This window comes from Myxocyprinus asiaticus, chromosome 28 (genome assembly GCF_019703515.2).
Source record: "Myxocyprinus asiaticus isolate MX2 ecotype Aquarium Trade chromosome 28, UBuf_Myxa_2, whole genome shotgun sequence".
NCBI classification, from domain to species: Eukaryota; Metazoa; Chordata; class Actinopteri; order Cypriniformes; family Catostomidae; genus Myxocyprinus; species Myxocyprinus asiaticus.
The window spans coordinates 6,800,808-6,825,628 of record NC_059371.1 but is presented as its reverse complement, the minus strand read 5'-3'; the positions used below and the strand labels follow the sequence as shown (position 1 = coordinate 6,825,628).

General features: G+C 38.1%; 1 pseudogene; it reads left to right on the top strand.

Moving 5' to 3' along the window:
• LOC127419361 (syntaxin-binding protein 3-like) overlaps nt 1-20,916 on the top strand; it is a 54,240-nt pseudogene extending 33,324 nt beyond the window's left edge.
• The last annotated feature ends 3,905 nt before the right edge of the window (nt 20,917-24,821 follow it).

Below are 24,821 nucleotides of genomic sequence, written 5' to 3'. Positions count from 1 at the left end.
AAAATCTGAATGAGTGGTTGCAGACCAGCTCCTTTTATACCCGTATGTTCGGGGGAGTGGTATGCAAATACCACTCGCCAATTTTCATTGGACTTTTATCAAAGACCAGAGATGTTTCGGGCTCCCAAGAGTGACCCCTAGTGTCACTACATCGACACAACATCGAGTGAGTGACAGATAGGGAACAGTGTATTTACACATTCTGATTTGCGGTAACAGTTCAAGTTCACCTATTCGTTGGCTTCATTGTCTGTGCAGATGTAAGTTTCAATATGTTTATGTTGTGAATATAGCTGATTAATCTGAAGTAATTAACCCATTAGTAAAGTTCATTGTACAGGGGTTGAGCTCTCACAGCTCAAGAGGGGTAATCCTGAACATACTATGACTGGATTGTTTAATTAATTCTTTCTAGGCTCTTCTGGTCAGAGTATGTCTCACTTTGTCTCCTTGTGTCACTGATTGCTGTTTTGTACATAGGATCTGGCTGTAGGTGCAGATGCTAAAGGTCAGAAGGTTAAGGACCCCATGAGGACATTACTTCCTGTGTTGTTACACCCCCATGAAACCCCTGATAAGATCCGTGTCGTTCTACTCTACGTCTTTAGCCTTAACGGCGAATCTTTCTTTGTTCTTGTCATTTGGAAATTGCCAGACATCTTAAAGGTGCACTCAGTCATTTTTTTGTTTGTCATCTTGGGCTTACAGTTACGCCAAGAGGTTGGGATGAAGCATCATTTAAACACATGATTAATGTAACCTAATAGTGAAAATGTCCAATAACAGAGCAGTTACTGACATTAAGCAAGTAGTATTTATTTAGGTGGTCGTGTGATTCTAATATGGCCGCCCCATGAGAGGACCCTAACCATGTAGAATAAAACAGCTTGTATAAGGTTATTGATATGACTGGAGTCTTCATCTCATGTTAGTCCTCATGATTGTATACATGTGTCAAAATTGCTATTCATTTCTTTAGGAGTAGAACTTTTTAATGAAAAAAAAAATCCCTTAGTGCACCTTCAACAACAACAACAACAATAAAAAAGAGGATTAACTGGATGTTATTGTTGTTGTATATTTCAGCTGAAAGTGTGTTTGTGTGTGATGAGCAGGTATGACCGAGGAGAACCTGAATAAACTGATTCAGCATGTGAAGATCGAGGGTGAGAGCGAGTACATCCTGAACTGGAAACATCTGGGAGTTCCCATCATCTCCTCAGTGAGTCCACAGACTTTTGTGATTCATATTGAATTTAGGGATGGGCAATATGTCTTAAATTATATCTAGATATTTTTCAGACTATTGACGATTTTCGATATGTACCTCGCTAATTATGTATTTGCTTTGAAATGGCTCAAAAGTGTTTTTTTAAATCAGCATTTCATCCAAAAAGCCATTGTAGCCAAGTATATTCAATATTTTAAAGGCATTAAATGAAAATCTGTTAAAAAATAATTCGTTTTTCACTAAATAAACAAAAGGCAAAATTAACTTCAATCATTCTCATTTATATGCACATTTATATTTATATTTCATATACAATGATTCATAGTACTTTATTTACTTTCATATGTTTTTACTAATACATTTTTCTAAATGAACAAGGTGTTCAAAGCTACTTCACTGACTTATTTTTGAAACCCAGTTGAACATTGCATACTACAAAATTATTCACCTTATTCACGCTAGAGCCATCTTTGATTTGTAATGGGAATGAAAATGAGACTGTGAGGGATAGACTTACCATCTCTTCAATGGCACGAATGATATAAAGCTGTATAAAGCTCCTAGATCACTGAGGAAGGCCATGAGGTCGAAACGTCTGTTTTCTCCTGTTCTGTGAGATATAAAATAAAATGTAAAGACATTGAGAAAATGGAGTACAGATCATTTTGTTGTTACTTTAAAGTTTATAGATCTATGCATCCTGAACTAGTAGAGCGCAGTGATTCCATTTCTTTGATTAGATTTGTGTTACACAAAAATAATATATTTCTGTCCTATTTACTTCAACTTCACAAGGAGCTTTTATTTCGTCATAGAAAAGGCAAGGTGTACTTGACAGTTTACAATGTTCTGCATTTCCTGAAACGCTGTACTCTCCTCCTTTTCAGTTATACGATGCCGCGTTTGTCAAATTGTATAATAACTTGTAGCGGTTACTAAAGTTTGGAATTGTGCGAATGCTAGAACCTGCATTACTTTTATTTCACAATGCACGTGAACTGATCTGAGAGCACCGCCATGTGCATGCACACAGATCAGCGCACCACCTGTTTGTTCTGAATTGCACACAGAGTATGTTTATCTGTCTTTAAATTGCAGCCTTTGGTGGATTAATACTCACATATGACCAGCTTGCCATTTTGATGTTATTTTTATTAATTGTGCAGCCCTGAAGGATCGTGAAATTAGTTTACTTTATGAAACTTAATGGCCAAATAAAATCACATTAAAATAATTGTGATATTCACAGTATTGGTTAAATTTCCATTGTCAGCAAAAATAACGCGATTATATCGTTAATATTCAACATATCGCCCAGCCCTAATTGTACTGCAGTTTTTGTACATTTACATTTATTAATTTAGCATACGCTTTTATCCCAAGTGACTTACAAATAAGCAATACAAGCTACATTTGTAGCCTGTGCCTTTAAAAATAGGGAAGATGCTGTCTGTTTTTTTTGTCAGTATTGAAAGTAGGATTGTCACAATACCAAAATTCCAATCGTCAATACATATACCAATACAATGCATTTATAATGCATTGTACAATACTTCCAATACAATCTACAGTTATTGAAAAGTTTATTATAATAACGGATACTCCACAATGAGTTTGGTAGAGGTAGAAGTTCATACATTACGGCCAACTCAGTGAAAAAACAATCAGAAACTGCCCTCTTTCTGCTTTTTACTAATACTGTAAAATGAATAGTGTCATTTAATTTTTGTATTTTTGTATCAACTTGGTAGAAAAGTAATTTTGGCATTCTTAAATGAAAGTATAAACTATAGGTAATAAGTGATAAGTGCTGTTAAAATAAGTTTCTATTTCAGGAGTTATTCATTTTTATTTTCGTCTTCATTTCTCCTCACAACAGTCAAGTCTGTTTTCATTTCGTAAACAATCCCAGCGAGATCGTTCAGACGAAGAGACTTATAAAGTGTCTCGTTGGACACCTGTCATCAAAGATGTGATGGAGGTGGGTTACACTCACTCATAAACATCAGACACCTGCAGTCACCATGTTTTACTTTGTTGAGACACTTAAGTTTCTGTGATCCAGTAAACGGACCTCTATGAAACCTGATGAAATCCTTGATTTATCAATCCATAAAACCTTCAAATCCATTTAAAAGATCAGAAATATTAACGGAGTGACATGGAAAGCTCGCAGAGAGCTAAAACAGGTAAAGGGTTTGGTAGGTATTGCAAGAACTGATTGGACAGATAATGTGACACTTAGATCTCAGACCCCACCTCTGTATATGGGCCATCAGTTCTTGATCTATATGAGGTCACTGTATTTTCAAGATTACGGGAAACTCATGCAATATGATGCGTATAGACATTCACACACACACACACACACACACACACAATAGAAATGGATATTGGCTTACGAGTATAATGTGCTGGAATGAGACCACAATACATGCTATATGTGTTGCTTAGGGCCAAAGCCATTAACATATTCTCAGAAATCCAAAGATCAGACTGTTTTACATCCCTGTTAGCAGTAAATGGCACAATAAATACAGCTCAATTACATGCATAATATTTTTCATATGATTATATGATTAGTTGATCTGAAATGGGTCACACAGGTTGTGTGGTTTATGCAGTGCTGTCCAGCAATTGGATCCACTCTGGGCATAGGCTCTGTACTGTGCGGTCGCTTATGCCCACTGGTATTTCTATGGTAAGAACTGGTCCATGCAGCATAGTTCGGTTGGGTTTTGTCACGATAGAGTGAACACTAGAGTGTCACACTAATAACATAGCCATGCCAGACACACGAAACTGGTTTAACAGTAGGACAGTAGTTGGAACATTCACAATTATGTTAGAGTAAATGTAACTTTAATGAAGCCTAGTAAGCAATGATAGGGCTCAACTGTAAGGATTTTTTTTCTGCTGATCCAGTTGGGCCATTAGTTCATATTTGTGTTTTTACTGGCCCCACCACAAAAAAAGAAGAAAAAAAAAGATCTGTTTTATTTATTTATTTATTTATTTATTTATTTTTGTATGCATGTGCCAGGAATAGTATTAATATTTTTAATTAAATGTTACTTTTTCATTACAAAAAAACTAGCTGTGCAATGCAAATCATTACTGATTGGTTTGTTTCAATCCATTCTTTCTGATGCCTTCAAAATTATTGCAAGGTATTCTCGCAGTTGCAGCAAATCCTCATTGAGCCCGTTTACTAGCGTATTTTTTAAAATTCTGACAAAGCAAGAGAACCATGCTTATGTGAGTTTTGAAATGATCAGCTTTGTGTACTTCTAATCTGTGTGTGTGTTTGTGAATGGTAGGACGCAATCGAAAACAAACTGGACGCCAAAGACTGGCCGCATCAGTCTGAATGCCCATCTGCATGGAACGGCTCAGGTAGGGCTGGAAAGTTTCATTCACACTAACAATTTAGTCATCCATCTCAAATCATTTATAAATGTGATATTCATCCTTATGATGAAGCCTGATCCAATCAAACCACAGTTAAAGGGATAGTTCACCCAAAAAATAATTTCAGTCATTGTTTATTCACCCTGTTGTAATAACCCAATATGACTTTCTTTTTCTTAACACAAAGGGAGAAATTGTGAAAAAATGTTGTGCTCAGTGAAGTCATACAATGGCAGTTTATGGTGACCACCTCTTCAAGCTTCAAAAGAATGCAAATGTATTAATCAGAAGTCTAATAGATTATTCTATGTGACTCACGATTGTTTTCAAAACATACGATACGAAATCTGATGTATTATTTAGTGAAACTGTTGACCGATCGTTACTCTCCTCTGCGGGTTCATGAGATTGCACAAGAGCTGCATGAAATAGCGAAATGGGGCATTCAAACGGCAAAATGGGGCGTCCAAGCGAGAACGCGTTTTGTTTATCTTAAAACACATCTGCCACAGAAATATTAACAACAGAACACAACACAGCTACACATAAACCAGAGAACAGAGCTAACTAAATATGTCTGATGAGTTTGTAATCAGAGACTAGATGCATTTTTGTCGATTGCTTGGTTTCTATTTTTGGCATCGTGCCGGGTATCTCCGCCCACTGTGAACTGGCACCGGTCCAAAAACATTCGCTTAACAGTATATTGAAGCCAGCATCTCATGAGCTGGATAAAAACTTGATTTTGGCCAAGAATATTTTCGATGAGGTGTCACTCTCTACAGTCGGAGGTCTGTCACAAATGCTCACTGGTTCAGAATGGAGGAGAGTTGACAGACATTCCTGCCTCCTCTATCTCTCTGTTTGATTGAATACTCTGTTTCAAACAAATAAGTCTGGGCATAGAAATGCATCTGTTATCCCACTACAAACTCATCAGACATATTTAGTTAGTTCAGTTCTCTGGTTTGTGTGCAGTTGTGTTGTGTTCTTTTGTTAGTATCGCTGTGGTGGACCTTTTTTTAGATACACATTAGATACACATACACGGTCAGCAGTTTCACTAATTAATACATTTCCCCAAAGTCTCACCAAACCTCATCGTATGCTTTCATAATAATCATGAGTCTCATGGAATAATTTATTAGACTTCTGAATTATACTTTTGCATGCTTTTGAAGCTTGAAGAAGTGGTCACCATAAACTGTTATTGTATGACATCACTGAGCACAATATGTTTTCACAATTTCTCCCTTTATGTTAAGAAAAAGAAAGTCATATGGGGTTATTACAACACGGGTGAGTAAACAATGACATTTTTGGGTGAACTATCCCTTTAAGATGTTTTTACAGCATGCAGTTGTATATCTTAGTCTAGAGTTGATACAAAAAAATCAACTTGCTGTTCAGAGATTAAAGTGGGCTATCATTGTAACTTTATTATTATTATTATTATATTCATCATTATTTATTAGTGGTAGTAAAGTCGTCATTTTTATTTGTATAGCGCTTTTCACAACACATATCATTTCAAAGCAGCTTTACAGAAAATCATGCATTAACAGAAAATGAAACTGTAATATCTATAAAGTCTTAGAGTGATTATTGTGTAGTTTGATTAAATATGATTTTAAATTGTGTATAAAAATAAATAATAAAATAATTATTGTATTTAGAACTCCAGAGAGAAAGCCGAAGGCGACTGTGGCAAGGAACACAAAACAACTTAAGATGTTGGTTAATGGAGAAAAATAACCTTGGGAGAAACCAGGCTCACTGTGGGGGCCAGTTCCCCTCTGGCTAAACAGCATGAATATAATGCCGATATTAGTTATTTGTGTGCAGTGCAAGTCATGGTTTAAAATGAGTAAACTAAGTGTTAAGGGCCAGTGTTTAAACAAAGATTTTGTATGAACTGTAAGATTAATGACTAATGTCTTTGAAGTTCATCCTGGATTAACTGCAGGAGTTCACATAGATGCATTGTCTTTTGTTAGTTGGCTGATGAAGGCTTTTGTTGGCAATTAATTGATAGTCTATGTATTACATTTTAAAAGTGTAGTCCATCATTAAACCAAGGTGATGCAGGCAAAGATCAGTGACGTGCATCATAGTTCAACCAGCAGGTCATTTCGGTGAGGTCTATTCTAAGTCCAAGGTTAAGGCAGTCTCATATGAAGTATCCCATGTCTTATGGGCATCAGTTCATCCTCTGAAGTCCATCGTAATAGACTGAAGTGATGTCTGGCTGGCACCGGCTGAATTTAGTCATCATCACTCAGTGACACGTTAGCAGTGGAGTCCGACACCAAGCAGGAACGGAGCTGGATCTGGCCGGCTCTGGTATCTCGGGATATGAATCCCAAGGTTGATACAGGGAAACAAATAGAATAATATTAGCATAGATGCCATTCAATTTATTGCAAAGTTATAGATTATGATAAATGTTTCTGGTTCCAGCAGACCTAACTAAAGCAGCCTAATTGTGAGTTGATGGATAAATTAGGCATATACCTGGCTGAATATATGAGTCTTTAGTCTAGACTTAAACTGAGTGAATGTGTCTGCATCTCGAACAGTGTTAAGGAGACTATTCCATAGTTTGGGAGCCAAATAGGAAAAGAATCTACCTCCTTTTGTGGATTTTGATACTCTAGGAACTATTAACAGGCCAGAATTTTGTGATTGTAATGAACGTGATGGAATATAGCATAGTAGAAGGTCACTTAAGTACTGCGGAGCTAAACCATTCAAAGCTTTGTACGCAGTTAACCGAATTTTAAAATACGAAATTTAACAGGTAGCCAATGTAACAATGATAAAATGGGACTAATATGATCATATTTCTTGGTTCTAGTCAGCATGCTGGCTGCTGCATTTTGAACCAATTGAAGTTTATTTATTGAACTTGCAGGAGGTCCTCCCAGTTATGCATTACAATAACCTAGTCTTGAGGTCATGAATGCATTAATTCCTTTTTCGGCATCAGCAACAGAGAGCATGTGTCGTAACTTAGCAATATTTTTGAGATGGAAGAATGTTGTTCTACGAACATTGGAAATTAGATTTTCAAAGGACTGATTGGTATCAAATATAACACCTAAGTTCTTTGCTGTAGAGGACGATGTAACAGTACATCCATTGAGAGTCAAATTATATTTTAGCGGTTTATTTTGAGAGGTTTTTGGTCCAATAATTAGTACCTCTGCAGGGCTCCAGACTGCGACTAAAATGGTCGCAAATGCAACCATAAATAATTGATTGCGATAATAATTTAAAATCTAGTCTCCATTGGTGATTCGGGTTGTGTGTGTTCATGTGCGGTCAGATATCATCTTGTGAGTTATTGAATACATCTTCAGAGCGCGCACCACCAGTGTATCTTGAGCCGCTTTTCACCCATTCTGTTGTGATGAGCTCGCTGCACCGCACGCAACAACAACAAACCCAGTGCGAGAGAGTCATGACCAAATTACTCTTTTGATCTGGGTCTTTTTCATGAATCACCTGAAAAGAACTGGGGGTTCGAACTCAGGTGCTCAGGTTAGCAGTCTGAATCAGAGTCACTTTCTCAGTGAATCATCCATCAGTGTGTTCACAACTGGGAGCGCAGACATTTCAAAATAGGAGTCCAATGTGGATTTCGGGCTTCTTTATAATTAAAAGTCCCACACCACTTCATATATATATATATATGAGATCAAGTTTTTGACACTTAGGACAATTGAGGGACTCATACACAACTATTACACAAGGTGCAAACATTGATGCTCAAGAAGGCAACACACTATTATATGCATACTAAACTTTATGTTAATATCTGCTTATGTAGATTCTGAATGGCAGTACTAAAATTATCTCTTATATTTGTATAAATTATGAAAGGGGTGTAAACATTGATGAGACAAAAGGGGAATGCAAACTTGCGTATATTCTCAACTATATATACTGTTTATTAAACCTCTGATTAATGGGTTATAAGCTGTCTTCCTTCTGCTTTCTATCTTGTTTCTGAACAACAATCTAAATTGAGCAATTATATGATTTGGTGACTAAAGGGGTCAGTTAAGAAGCCAATGGCTCCGAAGTCATTTTTTAGTCTGGAGCCCTGCTCTATTTTGTCGGAATTGAGTAGAAGGAAATTTCTGGTCATCCAATCTTTGATTTCATTGATACACTCTGCTAATTTGGAGAATTGTGAAATTTCGTTGAGTTTCAAAGAAATATAAAGTTGGGTATCGTTGGCATAACAGTGGAAACTTATTCCATGATTCCTGATAATATCTCCCAGGGGAAGCATATACAAGGAGAAAAGCAGAGGCCCTAAAACTGATCCCTGTGGCACTCCATACTTTTGTTTGATTTGACAATTCCTCGTTTACACAGACAAAGTGGTAGCGGTCTGCTAATAGCACCTAAACCATGCTAATGCAAGTCCACAAATGCCTACATAATTCTCAAGCCTATTCAAGAGAATGTTGTGATCCATGGTGTCGAAGGCAGCAGTAAGATCTAAAAGTACTAAAAGAGAAATGCAGCTGCGATCAGATGATGAGAGCAAGTAATTTGTAACTCTAATAAGTGCAGTCTCTGTACTGTAATGGGGCCTAAACCCTGACTGAAATTGTTCATATATATACTATTTCTCTGTAGAAATGAACAGTTGGGAGGATACTACCTTTTCTAGTATTTTTGACATAAATGGGAGATTTGAAATCAGCCTATAATTAGCCAATTGTCCAGGATCATGCTGTGGCTTCTTAATAAACGGTTTGATAACTGCCATTTTGACGTTTCTTGGGACATATCCTAAAGATAGCGAGGAGTTAATAATATTAAGAAGAGGTTCTGAGATTACAGGGAATACCTCTTTTAAGAGCTTAGTTGGTATTGTAATTTCAATTTTATTTTTGTATTTTTTTTAGCCCCACTTCTGTAAGGATGCTTACAGAAGTGGGGATAAAGTATTGTACAGTCAGGCCAAAAACAGACTGACAAAGGAGATTAGAGTGGCTAAAAGAAGCTATACTGAAAAGCTGAAAAACATGTTCTCAGCTAACGACCCTGCATCAGTGTGGAGAGGCCTGAAGGAAATTACCAACTACAAGACACCATCTCCCAACTCTGTAAGGAATCAACAACTGGCTGACAATCTGAATATATTTTACTGTAGATTTGAAAAGCCCAGTCTCACACCCCACACCAGCTCCGACCTTCACATCACACAAACATTTACACCTCCTGCAACCCCCCTCCTCACCTCTCCTGCTACTCAACCTGTACATAGGATCTGTGAAGAGGATGTGTGCTGGGTCTTATGGAAACAGAAGACAAGGAATGCATAGGGCCCAGCTAGTGTTTCACCCACTTGTCTAAAATCCTGTGCTGACAAGCTGGCCCCCATCTTCACACAGATCTTCAACACATCACTGTAGCAGTGTGAAGTTCCCTGGTGCTTCAAACACTCCACCATCATCCACGTCCCAAAGAAAACCAAAATCACAGGACTTAATGACTACAGACCATTGCTCTGACATCTGTGGTCATGAAGTCATTTGAGAGACTGGTGTTATCCCACCTGAAGGACATTACTGGACCCTTTCTATATTGATGACCGCCCCATCACCTAAAATACAGAGTCTGGGGCAAAATGAAATTTGAGTGCCCAGTAAGTCACACATAAAACTCTGAACCTTCAGCAAAATTCTTGGATCTTAATACACCACAATAAAACATGGTGTAAGGGGGTTCACAGTGGAAAGGAGGAGGTGAGAACCGGCTTAATAATATAAATAATAATTTAATAAACAATTTAAACAAAACACACAACCAAAACCACACAGTACAGCTGCCTGCAATTTTCTCTCTCTCTCGAACTGTCGTCCCCGGCCGCCTTTATCCCTCGCGCACCCCATCAGGCTGATTGGGGACCGGGTGTGTCTCATTCCAGCCCAGCCCCGCCCTCCTCGGCTCTACACATGGGTTGTATCTCCAACTTCTGATTGGCATCGCCAGCAGGAGGGTGTGTCTTTAAGACCAAGCCTATACAATCTAGAGGGGGTCCAATAGAATCAATGTAATGTCTTAAGTTGCATAAGGCACACCCTTGCATCTCTAGATGCAGACTTGACGCTATTTAGACTCCTAGCCCACACTCCCTCCTCCAATACCAAGTTTAAATCTTTCTCCCATAATCTCTTGAATTAAAGCTCCATCCCCCAGACTCTGAATTAGCAGGGAGTAATACACTGATGCCTCATGACCTTTTCCAAAAGCAGTAATCACCACTCCCAGAGTATCTTCCGCTTTAGGGGGGTGTATGCTACTCCCAAAAATAGTACAGAGCAGGTGACGCAGCTGTAAATACCTAAAGAACTGAGATCTGGGAATCCCAAAATGTTGAACCAAATTTTCAAAGGATCTCAACACTCCACTCTCATATAGGTCACCGAATGTATAGTAACCTCCCTCACAATCCACTCTGACCAGCAGAAAGGGGACTTATTATTACATAATTTTGGGTTCACCCAAATGCTCGAGGCAACATTTAAATACATTTCCAAATTAAACACTCTGGACACTTTTGTCCATTTTGAGTGCAAATGCGAGATAACGGGGTGTAACTTAACTTCTCCGATTAGTTTGATAGAAAGGCTTTGCAGTGGCGAAATAGGGGCAAGAACTTCCTGTTCAATACAAAACCGGGGAGGGGTTCTCTCAGGTGGAAGTGACCAATGAGCCAAATGTCTGAGACTGAATGCATAATAATAAAACAAAATCTTGGGTAGGCTTATCCCACCTTTGTCAATCGACCTATGCAACTTACTGAAATGTAATCTGGGACGTTTACCATTCCAAATGAATCTATGCTATGCTATCAAATTGCTTGAAATAAGAGAGGGGGACATCTGTAGGGAGAGACTGTAGCAGGTAGCTGAATTTTGGAATACAATTAATTTTAATAACATTAACCTTCCCAACCATAGATAAATGTAATGAAGCCCACCTGCCCACATCGCTCGAAAAACTTTTTTATTAAAGGGTTAAAGTTAACTCTAACTATATCACACAAATTTGCTGGGAATAACAAATACCTAATGCCCTTTTGGGCCACTGGAAGGTGCCCAGCTGAAAATCTGTTACCGGGCAGTACGCTGTCAGAGCCAAAGCTTCAGATTTAAACCAATTAACTCTATATCCCGAGAACTTAGAAAAGGAATTAATAATTTTGTGGAGGCAAGGCATAGATCTAGTAGGGTCAGAGACGAATAATAAAATATAATCTGCGTAAAGCAAAAGCTTATGTGCCACACCTCCCACCACCACCCCTGGAAAATCATCCTCCTTTCTTATCTCAGCTGCCAATGGTTCCAGGGCAAGACAGAACAATAATGGGGAAAGAGGGCAACCCTGCCGGGTGCCCCTATCCAGAGTAAAATAATCTTAAATTAATCCATTCGTTTGTACTGCCGCTACCGGGTGTCTATAAAGTAACTTAATTCAACCAATAAAAGTATTCCCAAACCCATACATTTCCAAAATCTTTAAAAGGTAATCCCATTCTACCATATCAAATGCCTTTTCGGCATCAAGTGACATTCGCCACTGACCACATGATATTGATGAAATGCCTAATGTTATCAGAAGAGCTATGGCCCCGAATAAACCCCAGCTTATCTATATGTATAAGAGATGTCATAACTTTACTTAATCGGTTAGCCAAAATATTTGACAATATTTTAACATCTAGCTGGATCAGGGAAATTGGATGGTAACTCTTACACTCACTTGGATCTTTGTCCTTTTTAAGAATCAGACTGATCAGAGCTTGCATCATGATTGGCGTAAGCTTTCCATTATTTAATGATTCTGTATAAACTTCTAGCAATAGTGGAGCCAGTTCTGTAGCATAAGATCTAAAAAACTCAGCGGCAAAGCCATCTGGCCCCGGAGACTTGCCTGTAGGCAAGGCCTTAATTACCTAGCCAAACTCCTCCAAGGTTATCTCAGAATCAAGAGAATTTATTTGCTCAGCCGTCAGTTTAGGAAGTTCTTATGGTTCCACAAAGTTTCTAATATCTTCATCAATAGACGAAGATGTGGAACTAGAGATCATGATAGAATGGTAGAAAAAACTCTCTCTGTTTTATATATCTATCCAGAAGTTTTCCTGCCTTGTCCTCCAACTCAAAGTATGACTGTCTTGCCCTGAATAGCCAAAACTCCACCTTCTGTGACAAAATAGTAATCAGGTCAATTCTCAGATGCCATCAGATGTCTCGGCACTTTTAATATTCCCTTCCAACTCCACGAGTTCTTGTGCTTTGGATTTTTTGGTGAATGAGGCATACTGTATGATCTGGCCCCTAAGAACCACTATAAGTGTCTTCCAAGCCATGCCCACAGAGGATACTGAGGACCAGTTGGTCTCCATATAAACATTGATTTCAGCCTTTAACATTTGTTGGAATTCAGGATTTTGCAAAAGGGATACATTAAAGCGGCAACTATATGATTTCCTTTTCTCCATATGTGGCAACACCTCTAAACTCACCAAGGCATGATCTGAGACTAAAATGTTTCCAATTAAATAATCAACAACAGATGAAATGATGGACTTAGATATTAAAAAAATCCATTCTAATGTAAATCTTATGGACTGAAAAAAGTTATAGTCCCTACTAGATGGGTTCAAAAGTCTCCAAATATCTGTAAGACCAAGATTTTTACACATCCTGTGAAGCGTCACTGTTGCTCTAGGGGGCTTACACACATTTGCTTCACTATGATCAAGGACTGAGTCCATCAAAAGATTAAAGTCTCCTCCCAAAATTATATCATGATGGGTGCCAGCGGCTTGCAGCATACTTTCAAGATCTATAAAAAAAGCCCTGATCATCAAAGTTAGGTGCGCAGATATTAGCCAAAATAAGACTTTGCCCCTGAATTTCTGCTAAAACAATAATGACTCTTCCTAATTTGTCTGTTTAAGACATTTGAATTGTAGATGCTTACTTATCAGTGTAATGACTCCCCTGCTCTTACTTGAGCCAGCACTAAAGAAAACACGTCCACCCCATATCTTCCCAAATTTTTCAGCTTCATGCAGGGAAATATGTGTTTCTTGAAGAAACACTATACCATATTTCTTACGCTTAAGAAGATTAATACCCTTCCTTCTTTTTATGGGGTGCCCCAACCCATTCACATTCCACGTGGAGAGAGACAATCCGCTCATATTAACATCTGACATTTTGACATATGAGAAAAAATTTAATTATAAAGACCACATTCCAACATTAGAGCACCAATCAAACCCCAAATTTCCCCCCGAACCAACGAGAGCCCCTGCAACAACTTTGCCATCAGATTGCTCAAGTACAGTGTTTCTATACTAATTTTGGTGAGACAGAATTACACAACAAAAGATAATCTATAGAACAAACTCCAGCCAATAGGTGGAATAAACACAAAGAACGTGTAGTTTTATCCACGTAACTGTCCTGAAGGTGTGTTAATCCACAAAACAAACTCCAGCCGCTAGGCGGAACCAGCACAAAAAAAGGCACTCATTTTCCTCGGACAGTCAAGTGAATGTTCATTTAGTCAATCCACTCGGCTGCAATGTGAGTACCACAAAATAATTTACTCCATTGACTTTATGAAGGACATTGATTGCTGTGGACATGTAAATATTTTGCGGCCATCCTTAGCATCTATTCTCAATTTGGTGGGGAACATAATTGCAAAAGCGACCTTCCGTTGATGTAAGAGTTTCTTGCATTCCTTGAATTGATCACGTTTCTCTCTTGTTGAATTTGCAAAGTATGGGAACAAAAAATGCTGTGGTTCTTCCAAGAAAGCCTTCCTTTATACCTCGCCTCATGTAACATGATATCTTTATCGGATGATCTCAGAAATATGGCCAGAATTTATTGAGGCTTGTCTCCCTCAGCGGATTGCCGAGCCGGAACCCTATGAGCTCACTTGATTTCCAGCTTATGGCCTGTTATGTCGAGCAGACTCGGAAAGAGCCCGTCCAGGAATTTCACCATATCTTGACCCTTTTTGGCCTCAGGAATTCCAACAATTCGGATGTTATTCCGCCGACTACGGTTCTCTAAGTCCTCCAACTTCTCCCAGACACGCTCCAAATCCACCTTGGTTGCTAGCGGATTAGCAGATAATTCCCTCTCCGATGACTCCAGATAATCAATCTGTTTCTTGACATCCCCCACTCTTGTAACCACCTCCAATTTGATCGATATACATATTACAGCAAGATCCTCCAAGTCAGCAATGACCTTCGTCAGCATTGCCAACATGTTCAACAATTCTCGCCGAATTTCCTTTACTTCTCCGACCAAATCAGCTCCCTGGCTCTGGGGGTGTCAGCTTGAGCACGTAAGTGTCTTTTAATGTCTCCAGAGCCCGAGGATTTTGAATTCTTTGACATATTGTCTTCCTAGAACAGTTATGGAATAGAGTGTATCGAATCTCACCGGTTTATGACATTAATAGCGTTAAAACTAGCAAAGTGCGCAGAGCTTGCCTGGCGCCATGTGACACTTTATATGATGTTTGTCTTACATTTTTTTGGTTATTTTCAAGTTTTACCTTAATCATATTTTTTCTAGATGATTTAGTGAGGGGTTTGTGTTTGGTAGTTCGGGGAACAGACACAGTCTCTATGTGATATCTAGATGATATAGCCTCTCTGTTGTAGTTTATGTGACCTGTGTGACATCTCAAGGCAGCTAGCAGATGTTCGGATTAGCCAGTTTGTCTGCTTCCTGACCTGGGCCCCAGTTAGTCAAATACTATCACTATTAAGGTTATTAGACAAATTATTAGAGAGCAGAGCGGCACCTTCCCTCTCTAGCAGGTCAGGTCTACTCCAAAATCTCTTCCAATTGTCTACAAATCCTATGCTATTCTTCGCACACCACTCAGACATCCAGCCATTCAGTGACACTAATCTACTATAAACCTCATCACCACAATGAGCAGGGATGGGGGCAGAGTATATTACAGTGTCTGACATAGTTTTTGCAAGTTCACACACCTTTTTAACATTATCTCTAGTGATCCCCGACTGACGAAGCCGGACATTGTTAGTGCTGACATGAATAACAATTTTAGAAAATCTACGTTTAGCATTAGCCAGCACTTGTAAATTTGATCTGATGTCAGACACACGAGCCCCAGAAATGCATTTAACAATAGTGGTTGGAGTCTCTATTTCCACGTTCCTTATAATAGAATCTCCTATAACAAGGGCACTTTCAACATGATTCTCAGTGGGTTCATCACTGAGTGGGGACGCTTTGCCGGTGAGACGTTACCCAAACGCCCTGCTGCGTGTGCTCTTCAGCCGGAACCAAAGTGTATGTGTCACTTGCTGTTCTGCACGCAACCGAAACAGTATCTACCGGCTTCTCTTTCTCACTGACCTCCACTAGCATTCGAATGTGTGCCTCTAACTCATTAACCTTCTCCATCAGCCCGACTAATTCCTTACATTTTCACATGAATCCATCACTGCTGATGGAAGAAGTTATGGTAAACATGTGGCATGCAATGCATGAAGCGATAATATGAGCGGATGCCATGACTTACCGCAATTGTTTGTTGTTCTAGTTGTTATGGTTGTTCTTGAGCAGCGAGGGTTTGAGATCGATCTGAATCTCTCACACAATTTTTTGCTGTTGTTGTGGTGGTTCCTGATCAGCAGAGGTTTGAGATTGATGCAATAATCCATGTAAAACAGAGGAGAAAACAAATGCACGCAGTCAAAATGCGTATAGACGAGGGGAAAAAACGAAAGAAAAAGAAAAGAAATCGTGTGCGTGCAGTAACAAACACGATAGAAAAGCAGAAAAAAATTAAGCATGCGGTAAAAAGGCTTTTTTTAAAAAAGGTAAAAAATCCTTTAAAAGGTTAAAACAATGAACGTAGAGGAATAAGCAATGCTAAGCAGGCTAGCATGCTACAAACAAACACATCACTACAGTAGTAGTACTACTGTGAATATTACATTTTTATATACAGTTGTAATCTATTTTCGTCACAATTTCTTCAAGTTCAGGCATCTAGCTTTTATTTTCAGTTGTGCTTGTATTTTTACGTGAGCTTTTATTTTGACGTGTGTTTTTCATAGAAGCTTCACTTCTCTGGATAAACAGTTCGCTACATTGCCCAATGTGATCGTTAAAGCACAAATGCTGTAATTTAATTATATAAATATGTAGTCTACATTTGCTTCACAGTGCGCTTCACAGTGGTTTGGTGCTCTGCTTTGTCATCTCATACAACGCAAATGATTCTCAATGTCTGTGGAGTTTCCTGTGTTTGAGCGGTCTGTATCACACATTCACTTTAAAGCACACAGCTTGAATGCAGACTAAGATTTCAGCCTTTCACGATGTAATAATCACTCTATGACGTCACGATTTTAATTTGATTAATTGTCCATTTCAGTGTAATAGAAGTAACAGAGAACATGTTAAAATAGGCGTGTGAGTATTTGAAAGCAGTTGTGTGTCATATAGACAGCGTGCGGGTACCGAATTGAGTCGGTCCTCTGTACTACCGGTACTGCGGAAACACTGGTATCGTTGGATCTTTTTTTATTTTGGTATCAACTTGGTACCAAAGAACCGGTACTTTTGACATCACTAGTTCCTACCATCGAAGCAATTCAAGCTTGATGTACCACCATTATGTTTTATGAATATGTAGCAGTAGGGGGCAGTCAGCACGCCAGCTGTACAGTCAACATGCCTCATCAAAAGAACAAGAGCAGCAAGCAACCGAGCACAACAATGCAGGGCTCTAGAGACACATTTTCAAAGTTTCAAATTACAATTAACTTGAAACTTATCTTAAAACACAAACAACATTTGTGACTTGAGATGCTGAAAATTAGTGACATGCAATGCAGCTAAAATGAAACGCTCAAAAGGGTCTGTCTGACACATGAGTACAAAGACCAACAATGAAAAATAGTTCAGATGGAATCAGGCCAATAATAGGGTTATGTTCAATGATATTGAAATGAAACCAGTGCTTTTGTATTGTTTAAATGGTTCACATTTCTTCTGCTACAATATTTGTATATGATGTAATGTATTTGAATTATCTGCACTATAACATTTATTATATATATTATTATATTTAAATCTTCACTAAATTATCTTTATTTGGGGGCCTTTCTCAGTAAATATTGGTATGCGATTAATTCTATTAAAAGCATTTAATCGATTGACAGCCCTAATTTAAATATTTTTTTAAATTATTATAATTTATTGTTATTATTGTTATTATTATTATATATGTGGGTCAATTTTGGTCATTGTTTCATTTTCTGTTCAGCTGGGCCCTCAGAGTTGTGAGGTAAGAAAAGGGTATAGATTTGGCCTTTGGGCTATTGTGTTTTTTTTTTTTTTGCCTTGTGCACATTGTAGAGGTCTGCAAGGTTATTAAGCTGAAGCCCAAACCACACCTGCAGAAACGAGCCGTAACTGTCATAATTTATAGGGACATTCACACTGACAGCAGCCATTGGTGATGCAACTAAGCTGAGCTGAGTTCAACTTTATGAAAATGCCCAGCAACGCAATGTGGCGACTACCAGTGGGAGTGCAGACAGTGAAGTTCACATCATGATCTGCCTGATATTGTACAGTTGGATACGGCTGTTGATTAGAAACGCCTACTAGCAACCAGCGGCACAGAGACCATGCAACCTCCAGCATTTTAATCACTGTCAGTGTAAGTTGCCCTTAGAAGTGAATGTATCTGAACACAAAATTACTTAGTCAGAAGTTTACATACACCTTAGCCAAATATATTTAAACTCAGTTTTTCACAGTTCCTGACATTTAATCGGAGAAAACATTCCCTGTCTTAGTTCAGTTAGTCTCTGTTTTAAGAACGTGAAATGTCAGAATAATAGTAGAGAGAATGATATATTTCAGCTTTTATTTCTTTCATCACATTTCTAGTGGGTCAGAAGTTTACATACACTATGTTAATATTTGGTAGCATTGCCTTTAAATTGTTTAACTTGGGTCAAACTTTTTGGGTAGCCTTCCTCATGATGCCATCTATTTTGTGAAGTCCACCAGTTCCTCCTGCAGCAAAGCACCCCCACAACATGCTGCTGCCACCCCCATGCTTCACGGTTAGGATGGTGTTCAGCGGCTTGCAAGCCTCACCATTTTTCCTCCAAACATAACAATCGTCATTATGGCCAAACAGTATAATTTTTGTTACATTAGACCAGAGGACATTTCTCCAAAAGTAAGATCTTTGTCCCCATGTGCACTTGCAAACTGTAGTCTGGCTTTTTTATGGCAGTTCTGGAGCAGTGGCTTCTTCCTTGCTGAGCAGCTTTCAGGTTATGTCAATATAGGACTCGTTTTACTGTGTATATAGATAGTTGTCTACCTGTTTCCTCCAGCATCTTCACAAGGTCATTTGCTGTTGTTCTGGGATTGATTTGCACTATTCACACCAAAATACACTCATCTCTAGGAGACAGAATGAGTCTCCTTCCTGAGCGGTATGTTGGCTGCATGGTCCCATGGTGTTAATACTTATGTACTATTGTTTGTAAAGATTAATGTGGTGCCTTCAGGTGTTTGGAAATTGCTCCCAAGGATGAACCAGACTTGTGGAGGTCCACAATTTTATTTCTGAGGTCTTAGCTGATTTCTTTTGATTTTCCCATGATGTCAAGCAAAGAGATACGGAGTTTGAAGTTAGGCCTTAAAATACATCCACAGGTAGCTAATTGGCTAACTGTCTAAAGGCTTGACATGATTTTCTGGAATTTTCCAAGCTGCTTAAAACCACAGTTATTTTAGTGTATGTAAACTTCTGACCCATTGGAATTGTGATATAGTCAATTAAAAGTGAAACAATCGGTCTTTAAACAGTTGTTGGAAAAATTATGTGTCATGCACAAAGTAGATTTGCCAAAACTATAGTTTGCTAATATTAAATCTGTGGAATGGTTAAAAAATGAGTTTTAATGGCTTCAACCTAAATGTAAATTTCTGACTTCAACTGTACTCTTATTTACTCTGAGGCCATTGACATGGACACATGTTTTCTTCATCCATTGTCAACAGCTCAATTCAAATATAAATCATTCATATAATAATAGTTTATCTTATTACAAATGTGCACTTAGTGCCAACCTGAAGAAATACATTATTGTGCAAAATTTAGGCACTTGTGAAAAATGCTGTAAAGTGAGAATGTTGTCAGAAATAATGTAAACATAAAACAGTGAACCTGTAACGTATACTCAGACTCAAGGATGATGTTTGAACCCAAGCAGGTATTTATTGACACACAAAGACAACAGGTAAGTGATGACGTGACAGTACTGGGTTGCAGTGGTGATAGTTTACATGATGAAGACTAATGCTAATAGAGATGGTGACTTTCCTTGAGGTGGAGGGTTTGCAACAACTAAGCTTGCGTTGAGGAGATGGACACTGGAGCGGAAACATTTGGAGTGGAAAAGTCACTGGAGAGGAATCATTATGGTGTTTAACACTGACAATACACAATGTTGAGACCAGACACAGAATGGAAGGGGAGTGAGGTTTATATAGAGGGGTTGATTGATGCAATGATTGGAGGCAGGTGTGGGTGATCAGTACTCAGAAGAGTGAGAGGGTTGAGTGAAATTGGCAGGTGGATCAGAAGGATCCGTGACAGAACCTAAATAAAACAAAACTTATATTTGGTGTAGAGCACCCTATGCCTTTTAAAACACCACCAGTTTTCCTAGGTACACTTGTGCACCGTTTTTCAAAGTTGTTCTGAGCATCTTAGAGAACTTGCCACAGTTCAGTGTATTTAGGCTGTCTCAGTTGCTTCTGCCTCTTTATACCATCATATCATCTGTTGCAGGACTCCTCTTCCTACTTCTTTTCTATTTGCAAAAGCAATGTTTAGAAATCTAAAATTCATATATCCTATTGACACACTAAAGCAGATACAGATGTAAAATAACCATCTTAAGACTTGTTTTTTATAAACCAATGTGCTGAATACTTTTGCACATTACTGTGCATAAAGACATTTTTTATTATTCCCGTGTCAGTGCCCGGCAGAAGAAGGGCAGCTCTCCAGATGATCTCAGGAGCGGCTTGCGCCTCATCATCTTTGTTCTGGGTGGGGTCAGCTACTCAGAAATGCGCTGTGCTTATGAAGTCACACAGTCTACTAAATCCTGTGAAGTCATCTTTGGTTAAGTGTCCATACAAGAGCTCACTGAGTTGGTTTACTGAGACAGAGGCTCTGTTCCAAAACCATGTGAGCTGCCTCAATATGTCCTGCCTATATAGGCAGCTGTCTTCTATGGCAGCATCCTACCTGAAACGATGCCTCATAAGAGAGCGATTTGGAACGCTCTACATAGGCGGCAGCTCCGCGCGTCAGCAGCACGTGTGAGACTCGACTCGCAACTGATTTCAATACAGGTGACGCAATATAAATGACGCAATCCTCTAATGAGCATAAATATGCACAGCACACACACATTTTGGGTAAAATATTGTTTTTGTATTATATTAAACTTTTATTTATTATCTAAATTTCTCTCGCTTCGTCTGCCATCTTGGATTTATTTTTCCGTGGAGCTCATCCCGGTGTATTCTGGGATCACCTACCCGGGGAAGGAGACATACGATGCTACCTTAGAATTTGGCCAAAACGAGATATCTTAGTTGGCAGCATAATTAAGATACCTACCTTTTGGTACAGCCTTAGCGTAGGGAGTGTGCCTGTGATGTCTTAAAGTGCTGTCTCCGGAGGAAGCTCTCAAAGATTTGGAACAGACCCCTAGTGTGCTTTCTGAGGCAGCATCCCAACTGTAATGGAACCTTATAAGTAACTTATAAGTAACCAAATATTGCGGTCACAGTCAGGCACTTACAATGGAAGTGAAAGGGGCCAATCCATAAATGTTAAAATACTCACTGTTTCAAAAGTATAGTCACAAGATGTAAACATTATACATGCTAACATGGTTTTAGTGTGATGAAATCGCTTTAAAGATAAAATAATAACTTTTAATCTATACTTTTGAGTATTCAGTGTATTCTAATTATAATCAATATTTTTTCACTTCATCCACCATCTGAAATCGATTTTCTTTCACTGAACTTGTCACATTGCATAAGGGGATTGCCTTTTCTAAAGATTCAACTAAAATTAGGTATCTTAGAAGGCAGAGTAATTATCTAAAACAAAGGGAACTGTCTTTGTGTCAGGAGCGTGCCTTTGATGCCTTAAAATGCTCGCTATATAGGCAGCTCACTAGGTTTTGGAACAGAGCCAGATTCAAATAATGGCTTTTTTTACTCTCTGCAGGCTATTCACACATACTCATATATATATATATATATATATATATATATATATATATATATATATATATATATATATATATATATATATATATATAACCTGAGCAAATGATCCAAGGAAACCTTTACCATTGAGGAAGGGAGACCCGGAGCAGCCACTGCCCCATGATAAAGACCCAAGCCCTGCCCCGTAACAACCCCCCCCCATTTCTAGAGCACTTGACCTCTCAGGACTAAAGGGAACAGATCTGAACTGCTTTTGTGTCCCTCATACTGCATTAATTCTCATGCATTTAAACGTTTTTCACTAAAAAGCAGGCAAACAAATATAAACCAAGTTTACAGTGTCTTCATTTGTGTCCACGTGGTCCAAAATGTCAGAATTCATGTTTCTCGTAGTCCAGTTGGTTTAAATATCTCTGTTTTGGTTAAAAACTTTTTTTCTTTTTTTTTAAAAGGTTGTACTTCAGAAGTGGGTGTTTCACAACACAGATTTGGGTTTGTGTGGGTTTGCTTGTATAGTAAGCTGTGTTGGGATCATTTAGACCCAACTGTGCCATAAGGCTGTTTATAAATCAGCATAAAAATAAAAGTATGGGCCATTAATATGCAACATAGTAGTGGACAGATATGACTCCCAAACCAATGTTTGACAACCCAGATTTTGCCAGATATATGGCAACTAAAACTAAAATATGATTTCATAAATGAGACACTAGCAGACATACTGGTGCCTTAATTTGTGTTAAATTTACTAGTGATGGCTAATGGCTCACACTGGATTTTCTATAACACTTTTCGTTTGCCTTGTATTTATATCTCACATTATGGATTGTTATTTGTAAAACTTCCTGACTGTCAATTTAAGAATGTATCTTTTGTTTGTTTTAACAGTTTGTGCCTTTTCAGTCTTGAACAAGGATGATATGTACATATGTATGCATTGCCTGCTTGTGTAGTTAAGCATTTGACACATATATTAATCAATGAACAAAGAAGGATTTTAACAAATATGTATGGTATACGGTAACACTTTATAATAAAGTTTCATTTGTTAACATTAGTTAATGCATAAGGTATCATGACCTAACAATTAACAATGTATTTTTACAGCATTTATTAATCTTTGTTAATGTTAGTTAATAAAAATACTATTGTTCATTGTTAGTTCATAGTGCATTAACTAATGTTAACAATTACAACTTTTGATTTGAAAAATGTGTTACTGTTGAAATTAACATTAACCAAGATTAATGAATGCTGTAAAAGTAATGTTTATTGTTATTTCATGTTAACTACTGCTGTTAATTAATGTTAACAAATGGAAACTTATTTTATAGTGTTACCAATATAATGTATACATAACTTGCAATTGAACAACTGACATAAATGAATAATGTGGTTAAATTCTCTGGAATGTTTTGTAATGTTCATATAATGTCTGTAATGTGTTCTGCGTCTAATTTCACCTGTTTTACCTCTACATAAAAATATATATTGTCTAAACTGGTTGTCCAATAAGCATTTGTGAGAGAATCAACATTTCACATGCAACTTTCCCTTGTTGGAAATTTATCATAAACACAATTTGCACAGAGGTAACAAGATCGTCCTCAGACATCATGTTCCAGAAACAATTCTCACATAAAGTCAGAGGGAGGATCTTCTGATGCAGAGATCTGATTACTGCAGATTTATCGTCCTCTTTAAACACAAAAGTGTATATATTCCCTCATGTTGAGTAAGATAATCTCATTAAATCTGTCCTATTTTGGGGGATTTAATGAAGTCATGTGAAGACATGACTGAGCGTGTTGAGCACCTTGAATGCATACTGTACATACAATAAGGCTGTGTATGTTTTATGCAGTTCTATTTGACAGGGAACTGACATGATCTGTGTGAGAAGGCTGACATACTGTATTCTTTTAGGAAGCCCCAGTGAGATTTTTCCAAGAAAATTAGCAAAACATGTCTGCAATCCAGTTTCCAGTTATCATGATTAATTATTTTTATTATTAATGATAATTAAAAAAAAATAAAAAAAAACATATATATATATATATTAGTGTCGTTAGCACGTTACTGCATAATTAAAACAATAAGATTCCGATAACTACAGGGAACAAAATGCTGCATCATTGCTGATGCTATGGGGTTATCTCGTAAAACTCTTTAAAATCTCTGAAATCTTTAAAATCAATTTTAATTGGCTGATAGCACTTTGTGCTCAGCCTCCCTTGCTCGCATCATCGGGTGTATACACGCTGGCACCCAGAGCTATCTCATCAGAATATTCAACTGAAAGGTATAGAGCGATACTCTGCCCTTTTAGCGAAGATTCAGTTGCACAGCCAGCTTACGCAGCATTTCATTCCCTTCTTTCAGGGAGAGCGGTTCCAGTCTTAATCTTATCGTTCCCTTTCAAGTTTGTCATTTCAATGCTGCGTCACTGCTGACACTATGAAGAATGTATACTATCCCGCCTTGCTACTGATTCACACATAAATATGCCTGCTGGCAATGGGGTAAGACATCAACAGAGTCTCGTCTTTGTATCATTATAAGAAGGGAGAAGCAAAATGATGAATAGATTGATATACATGGCGATGACGCTAACCCGGTTCGGGTAGTGCAGCCTCGCAAGATGACAACAATTTGTTGCCTCCGGGGATGCAAATAGTATTTCAGCATTCATGAATAGATCTCATATCTTTAGAACTGTCTCAGGACGAAGTCTCCATTCTCCTTGTATAATGCCCTGTTGTTATAGCAAATCTGTGCCGAGG